Here is an 8,291-nt window from a genome sequence, read left to right on the forward strand (position 1 = left end):
GGCGACAGGGCTGCGGGTGGGGCGCAAGGCGGGCGGCGCGGCGGGGGTCACGCTGAGGGCAGGGGGCGCCGGAAGTGCTTCCCTCACGTCCTCGCGCTTACTGCAGGGCCCGGCCGCCACTGATGCCCAGGTGAATGGACGCGGCCCCGCCAGGTCCCGGGCCCCGACCTTGATGCCGCGTGACAGGGACTGCGGCGCAGGGCGATGAGGGGTGACAGCCGCGGCCACCGTGACCCCGGCCTTCTGGACCCGAGCTCGGGTAACCTCCGAAATCCGGGCCTCGCGACCCGGCCTACGGGAACCCCGCGTTCAGGGACGCAAGGGGGTCTGCGACCCCGTGGGTGTGGCGGCCTCCTGCCCAGGCCTGACGCGGAGGCCACGGGCGCGGCGGGGGGGGGGGGGGGGCGCTGCGGAGTGGGGACCGGGACCCGGGAGGGGGACTGAGCCCGGGAGACGACGGAAGGGGCTGCAGGCCGGGAGAGCAGCGGCCGGGCCTCAGCCTGGGGTTCGCGCTTCCAGATTCCCTCCCTCCCCCCTCTTCACTCCCACCACCTTCCCCTCCCCCTCGCCCCGCCCCGGGCTCAGGTGGCCACTAGGTGTCAGACACGGCCCGGGCCTGGGCCCACGCTGCAGCTTCTGCAGCTCTGGGGGAACACACCTTCTTCCTCCCTGCCCCGAGGGAGATGTCACCGTACTGGAAGACTGGACTCACCACTTCCCCAGTACCACCCTCCCGAGACACACACACACACACACACACACACACACACACACACACGGTGACTTTTCCTGCCCCCCCCCCCTTTCTCAGGGGGCTTTGTCTGAGACTGACTACCCACCCCCAGGCAAACCACCCTAAGGATAAATACCAGTTCTCACCAGCCGAAGGCCTAGACCTTGCCAGCGGCAGCCTCGCCTGTCCCAACAGCTAAGAGAGGAGGATGCCAAGGCCAAGGCTAGGGGCCAGCCCCTACCGCAGCCCCTGTTCAGGAAATGCTGTGGGTAGATAACAAGTCCAGCTCAGACTTCTTACAAGCTCAGAACAAAAGGTTCTTTCCTGTCAGATGCCTGGCAAGACTTACCAAGAGCCTGGGGGTAGGAGGGAAATGGGGTTTCCTCCCCTGGAGATGTAAAAGAGATACCCCTCCCCCACATCGTGGCTCCCCCTCTCCCTCCCTCTACCTCCCACACTGTGGGCTTCCCATGGGCAGTGTCCAGAGGCTCCTGGAGGACCCTGGCCAAGCAGGGCCTTGGAGATCTAATACCCCCTTACAGAGACAACATACTCTCAGGCACATAGCAGAACACCCAAGGGTGCCCACTGCCCTGGGCACACCTAATGGGGCAAACACAGCAGGTCCCACCCCACAGAGTGACCAAGCTTAAACCTGCTACAGCATAAATTTGTTTCGAGTAACTTTCCAGTTGGAGGGAGTTAATGGACATTTTAAATTAAGAAACAGCTTCCTTAGCGTGCCAACAGGCAAACAGCAGGCAACAAATGCTCTGTGTGTTAAATGTGGAACTGAGCCATTTCCCATTGTTTAGCCTGTATATCTGGGCTTAGAGGAGGAGAACTGGAGTGGGCAGGGTGGCACAGAGGAGCAGAGCCTGCTGGGAACTCTGTGATTTGAGTGCTGAGCTTCCCAGTATAAGGCTTTCAGCCCCTTCCAAAGCTGGGAGAGATGCCTGCTGAGGCAGGAAGGGGCCCCTTGGGTCCTTCTTCCCCCTGCCCCCATGGTCCATGGCCCTGGGCTGCGGCATTTCCCTCTCAGAAGGGAGAGCATACCCTGCCAGCAGTGTTCTCAGAGGTCTGCTTAAAGTGGGGAAGGGGTGGAGGTGGTGCTCTGAGTGACATAAGTTGCCTCCATGGGGAGCAACCACACAGGGACTTAGCTCTAGGGGCTCATGGCTCCTCTCAACCCTTTTAAAGAGCAGATGATCCCACCAAACTGCTGTCAAGCACCAGAATCCCCAACCCAGGATGGCAGACATCCCCCCACTCCCTGCTGTCCCCACACCCCCTGCTGCTGAGACTGCCGCCACAGAAGCTAGAGAAGCTTCCACCCTACAGCTGGGGGCAGAGGTGGGTAAGAGCAGGCTGGCAGAGCGGCACAAAGGCCCCTTCTTGAGGACTGAGGATGCAGTCCAGGGCATGCTGCATGCAATCCCGTCCCTGCCGGCATTCACAAAGCCACCACCAGACTCACCAGATTCACTCCCACCTCAACTTTGGAGTGCCCCAATCATCACTTGGCTCATTCTTTCAAATCTCAACTCCTAAGACAGGCCTTCCCTAACCATCTGATCCAGCAGCTGGAGTTGAGGTTGTGATGTAGGGAGAGACTTTGTGTTAAGTGTGTCCGTGACAGCTCTGGGAAACCACACCTGGCGTTCACCTTGTTCTTTGGCCAAAAGCATTTAAAGAGCAGGAAGAACCAAGACAGTGAGAATACCTCATGAATAGGACCTCAGAGTCCCACCGGCACCTGGCTGATCGGGGCTGCCCTTACTAGGGCTTCCAGATTGAGAAAGATGGATTCCCAGTTAAATTTGAATTTAATTTTTTTTTTTTTTGGCATAAGCATGCCTCACTTCATGTAACATACTAAAAATGTGTTCATCATTTATTTGAAATTCAAATGTAGCTGGGTATCCTGTATTTACCTGGCAAGCCTACCTTGCTCCTGTTTGGGAAAGACAGGAGAGGGGCCTCCTGGCCATTCTGGCCCCTCCCAGCAAAGCTTCCCCATCCCCAACAGGCTGAAACAGCTAGTTAACTCCTCAGCACGTGCTGCAGACAGAGGCCTTAACCTTGGGCTGCAGAGAATACAAAAGGCATAGGAGACCGGGTTCCCCAGGCCTAAGGTTCTGCAAAATGCACCCAGAATTCATTCGCTCTTTACAAGAATCTTTATCAAGTCCCTTCAGTTTGCCAGGTGCTGGGCGATGCTGGGAATGTATCCGTGAACATGACAGGCACAGCCCTTTCTCTCAGACCTTAGTGCGTAGAAAAGGTGCTTACCCCAGATATGAGGGTCAAGGAAGGCTTCTGGGGCCTGGGACCTCAACTCAGAGAGCTCCAGGACAAGCAGGGGTTAACGTGGCAAAGGGACAGCAGGGAGAGGGCAAGAAGGTCCTGGCCAAAGACGCAGCTGGAGGGACTAGAGCGTTCTGCAGGAAAGAGGAGGTGGCCTAACTAGTTCCCCCTCAGGGCTCCTGGGCCACTGCCAGGATCAACATGCCTGAACCAAAGCCTGCACCAGCTCTGGAGGCAAGCCTTGCCTTCGGATGGCAAATAACTGAAAGACACATACCCTGACCAGTATACAGAGGTGGGAGCAGCCTGCGGCTGGGGGTGGCACCTTCAGGCCCACTCCCTGAGGAGCTTGCCCCAACTTCCTTGAAAAGAAGACTAGTCTGAGTCTGAAAGCACGTGGCTACTTTGATGAGCTTAAAACGGAACTATAATCACTTGGAGAAAAACCTATCTTGCAGCTTCGGGGCGGCAGCCCCAGCGGGAGCAGCCGGAGCGTCCAGCGGAGCAGCAGCGATGGGGAAGGAGTGGCAGCGAGGCGGGGGACTGGCCACTGATGAAGAGAGTGAGTCACCTGGGACCTCCAGAGTTCCAGGGGATTGGGCTGAGGGACGTCACAGGCTGTGGGGCCCAGGCTGACCCCCAAGGTGGTCCAGTCTGGGAAAGCGGGATTCAAGAGAGACAAGAGCAAAACCTGCTCACAAACCAATGTAACCCTGCAGGATGGACAGAGAAGCGGTGACGGTCAGGAGAGTCAGGCCCGCTTTCACCAATGCCGGGCTCTGAGGGACAGGACGTGGGGTGGATAGGCAGTGGGGACCAGCCTGGTGCAAGAGGTGGCATGATGGCACCGGGTGCCCGAGGTGGGAGGCGATGGAAGGGGTGGGCTTTCCAACCTCTCTTTGTGTTTGTGTGCAGCCCCCTGGGGGAGGGAGGGATCAGCAGGACGTGTTTCCCCTTCGCCTGCTCTCCCTTCTTCCCTCCCTCTCTCCCTTCATTTTTCCTTCCTCCCTCCCTTCCTACTCTTCTTCCCTCCCTTCTTTCCCTCTCTTCTCTTCCTCCCTCCCTTCCTCCCTTCCGTCTTTCCCTTCTACTCCTTCTTTTCCTTTCTTTCAGCAAAGGTTTATTGGGCACCGACTTGTGTCAGGCACTGTTCCGGGCCCTGGAGAAATAGTAATCGATAAAACAGAAGGTCCTGCTTTTATGTGACTTATATGAAGTGGGGGCATCAGATAATTGAAAAGGAAACTAACAACACATACACACACGTACATGTAAATGTACACCGACACACAGACCTAATTGTGTGTAGCAACAAGTGTTATGAAGAAAATAAAGCAGGGGAAGGGCTGGAGTGTCACAGGACAAAGACTCTGAGGAGAGAGGGGTAGAGGTGCAGGCCCTGTGAAGATGTAAGGGAAGGTAAGTCCAACAGATGGAAGAGGGAGGAAGGGCAAAGGCCCTGAGGCAAGAATGTGCATGGTCATCTCCATCCTGCCCTACCCTCTAACACTATCTTCCCCAACAGAGGAGAAACTGTATACAGAGTAGAAAACAGCAACGTAAACAGGTTCTCAGGGAGAGCAGAGGGTGAAGGTGTAAGGTGTGTAGCGGGGACCCCGCAGCAATTCCCGGGGTGTCTAAGAAGTGTCCATAGGCTCATAGTTGTAGTTGTATCTGATTACTGGTCATGTCCTTCACTCAATGGAGAATCTGGACATAGGGTCACAGTCAGTGAGGCACCGCCAAGCCCCCCTTGTCCAGGCTGGCCTGAGCAGGAGGCATGGGAGCCCAGCCCCAAGACCTCACTCCCCTGGGCCAGCCCTCCCCTTCAGGAAGAACACATGAAGAGGTGCGTGTCCCAGTGGTGTCTTCAGTCCCCACCTCCCTGCTGTTCTCTGTGAGTAGGCCAGTCTGTCAGTCAATCAACAAACACCGAAGACCTGCTATGTGAGTGCTAGGGGCGTTCGTTGTGGAGAGCAAGAAAGACCCCAAGGAGCAAGTGTGTGAGCCTGGGGGTGAAGGGTGGCCGGAGCCTTGGGTGTTGCCAGCAGAGGCGTGGGGAGGGAGGGGATATGAGGCTGATAATGATAGCCACCTCATCAACTCCACAAACCAGCCATAAACTGCAGACCCAGGACTCTTGCACTTTGTTCCAAGCCCTCGAAAGCTCTGAGTTCTCATCTTGACTCTGAAAGCCATGCTGACTCTGGATCCATCCCCCCTGGTTCTCGGCCAAGCCTCTCATGACAGGAGAGCAGCAAGGGAGTGGGGGCCGCTCTGAGCTCAAAGTGCAGGATGACCAAGCCATGGCCCAGAAGATGCCCCAGTGTGACCTGGGCGGAGGCTCAGGCAGTGTTCCCCAGTGGTGGCTTTATGGCCGCCCTCTCCAAGTCAGACGTCAGCTGAACACAGAAGAGCCAAAAAGGGGGGCACTCATATAAGGCACTGTCTCTGATGAGTGCACAAAGGCTGGTGACTCTTCCAAGGTTATAACAAGTTAGCAGCACACCTGTCCTAAGTCAAAGGCTTCACTTAACCCTGGCTCCACCCCTCCCACCTCTGTCCTGTACACTCCTCTTGGCCTTGGCCATCACCTCCTACCTGGAGTGCTCCTATCAGGCCAACTGGTCCTTGTCAAGAGCAGATTAGATTCGAAGGCACCTCGACCTTGGCTCAGAACCTCCCTTACCCAAGAAGCCATGTTCCTTTGATTCCTGCCACCCAGTGGGAGACCCTAACAAGTGGGCTGCTACCAGGGAGAATCATACCCCCCAGCTGGTCCCCCGGTTTGGATTGATCCTTGTCTCTTGCCTCATCCCCTGCTGTGGGGCAGTCATACCTCTTGGTCTAGCAGGGATGCAAGGGCCCCTTTCCCAAGGGGACCCAAGGGGCCAGAACGCCTCTCCTGCTCTTACTGCAGCAGGTGGCTCTAGGTAAGCTTCCTTCGAAGTGTCACCCTAAAGTTCAGGGCCCAAGAATGTTGCCCAAGGGCTGGCTCACAGGTTCCAGAACCTAAGGCTGTATCTTTAGAAGGCATAGATACTACTTGGAGTCTTTAATAAGTCATCCATCCCAACGTATCATTACTATGAAGTGATAGCCCTTCACAGCTTCAAGGGCAGTGTCAGGTCCTGACATTGATGGGACTTTGAGAACTCTCATGTATTCTGAGTTTTTCTCCTCATCCAAGGGCCTCTCCTCATCTGGTAAGTCCAAGCACTATCAGGGCTTTTTAGATGGAGGGCTCAGTCCTGGCTTCACTTCCCTGTAGAGAGTCAAGACCCAGCTGCACCTGCTTGCCTAGACAGCTGTACACAAGCAGATGTGGTGGCCCCATATGAATGAGCTCAGCTCCTGGGCTTTGCCACGCCCCCTAGATGACCAGGCCCACTGCAGAGCCTGGCCCCAGGCAGGTTCCTCCATGGAGAGGCTTCTCCCCGGAAGCCCTTCACCCTTCTTGCAAAGCTGCCCATCAAAGGAGGTCTGCTAAGATAGAAGGGTCTCAGCTCACATTCTTTCTTCCTCCTGTTCATGTTAGTCAACCCCCCTCCCTCTCAAGGTGGGGGGGTTACAAGGTGGCCTCTGCCTGGCCACAGAAGTCCACTGCCACCTACCCCCTCAACATGAGACTTTCTGTCTGACATCTGCATAAAAGGCCTCTCAAGAGGTCCTTCCTAAAACAAACTACTACAAAGTAACTAAACTAAAAACGAAATGTCATCTTCCCTAGGGGTCCCTCCTCTGACCCATCTTTGGTGCCTTAAGGGAGTTTGTTTATTGAAGGGCTGTCAGGGACCAGGGTGCTGCCTGGGCTGACAGCAGGGCTGGAGGCCCCTCAGGAGTCCTGAGCATTCAGAGGACTTTGTCAGGGCCCTGGACTTACTAGAGGCGAGGGGTGGACCCTGAAGTGAATTTGCCTCCTGTGCTCTGGGTCCCACAGTGAGGACTGTGTCAGGGCCAGCAGGCAGGTGCCTCTCCCCCAGCCCAGTGGCAGGCTCGCCGGACCCCCAGCTCCAGCCTCCCACTGCCGCCACTCTGGTGGCAACTGCCCCCCTTCTCTGTGCGTGCCCCATGTTTGTCTCTACTGAAACAGACCTTGTTTCACTTCTCTCTGCCTCTCTCTCTCTCTCTCTCTCTCTCTTTCTCTCTCTCTCCCCCTTCCCTCTCTGTCTTCCTGTCTGACCTGAGGTTCCCTGGGCTGCTGGGAGGCAGATGATAATCTCCAGCACTTCAGAGTGTGGGCAGTTTCCTGGCTCCTCTCTGGGAACAACGCTTGAGATACACACAGCTGCAGGAAGGCACACACGGGGCCCTTAGTGCTTTAGGGACAGTTAGATGCCACAGCCCCCAAGCACCTGAGCTCCACACAGAGGGGACTGGGGAGGAGTCACTGTCACCCAGTCAGGCCCTCAGGGCAGGAGAGGGATGGCAGTGCCGAAGTCCAGGCAGGCGTACAGGCTGACCGCTGCAGCCAGCGAGCCCTGGGCGCCCCCACAGCCCCTCACTGCCACCACAGCCATGCCTGCTGCAAGGGAGGTTGGAATCGATTGGTTCTAGTCAGGATCTCAGCAAACCTGCTGTGTACACGGGAGGCCGCAGCTGCACCAGGCTCTAGAAATGTATGAGGATGCCCAGTTTCTGCCGCCCAGAGCTCCGTGGGGAGACATGTGAATGGCCACAGTCCTACTCACCGAATACTGTGCTGAGTGCCAAGGCCTTGCTTTAGGAACAGAAGGGCAGGTCGGGCCTGGAGGGACGATGGCTGATGAGCAGGTGATAGGAGGAGGGGGACATTGCAGGCAGGAGTGAGAAGCAGGAAAGACCCCGGGACCTGAGAGCTCAGGGTCTGCTTGATGTGCCAGTGGGCAGCTTGCGTAGACCACTGAGTCAGGAGAAAGATGGAATCTGACTGGAGTTGCAAACACTTTAGTCCACCCAGTAAAGACTTTTTTTTCAAATATGCCATTTCCTCACATACACCATCTTATGAAAGAAGTAATATTTTAACTACCAAAAAAACAAAAACAGAAAGGATATTTGGATTAAAAGATATTGTGACCAATAGGACCAAAACAGGACAGCTGGTGACTTGGCTAATATATGCCGATTGGCTTTCTATATCTGACTGTTCTTGTCTCACCCCCTTTCTTGCTGACTATTAAACACTTTATCAAGGCCAGAGCTGCCACCAGTGAGCCTCTGGGAGCATTGATACCTGTGGAGGTAGGGCCAGAAATGAGGATGTGGAGGA

The sequence above is a fragment of the Lynx canadensis genome, chromosome E1 (assembly GCF_007474595.2).
Source record: "Lynx canadensis isolate LIC74 chromosome E1, mLynCan4.pri.v2, whole genome shotgun sequence".
NCBI classification, from domain to species: Eukaryota; Metazoa; Chordata; class Mammalia; order Carnivora; family Felidae; genus Lynx; species Lynx canadensis.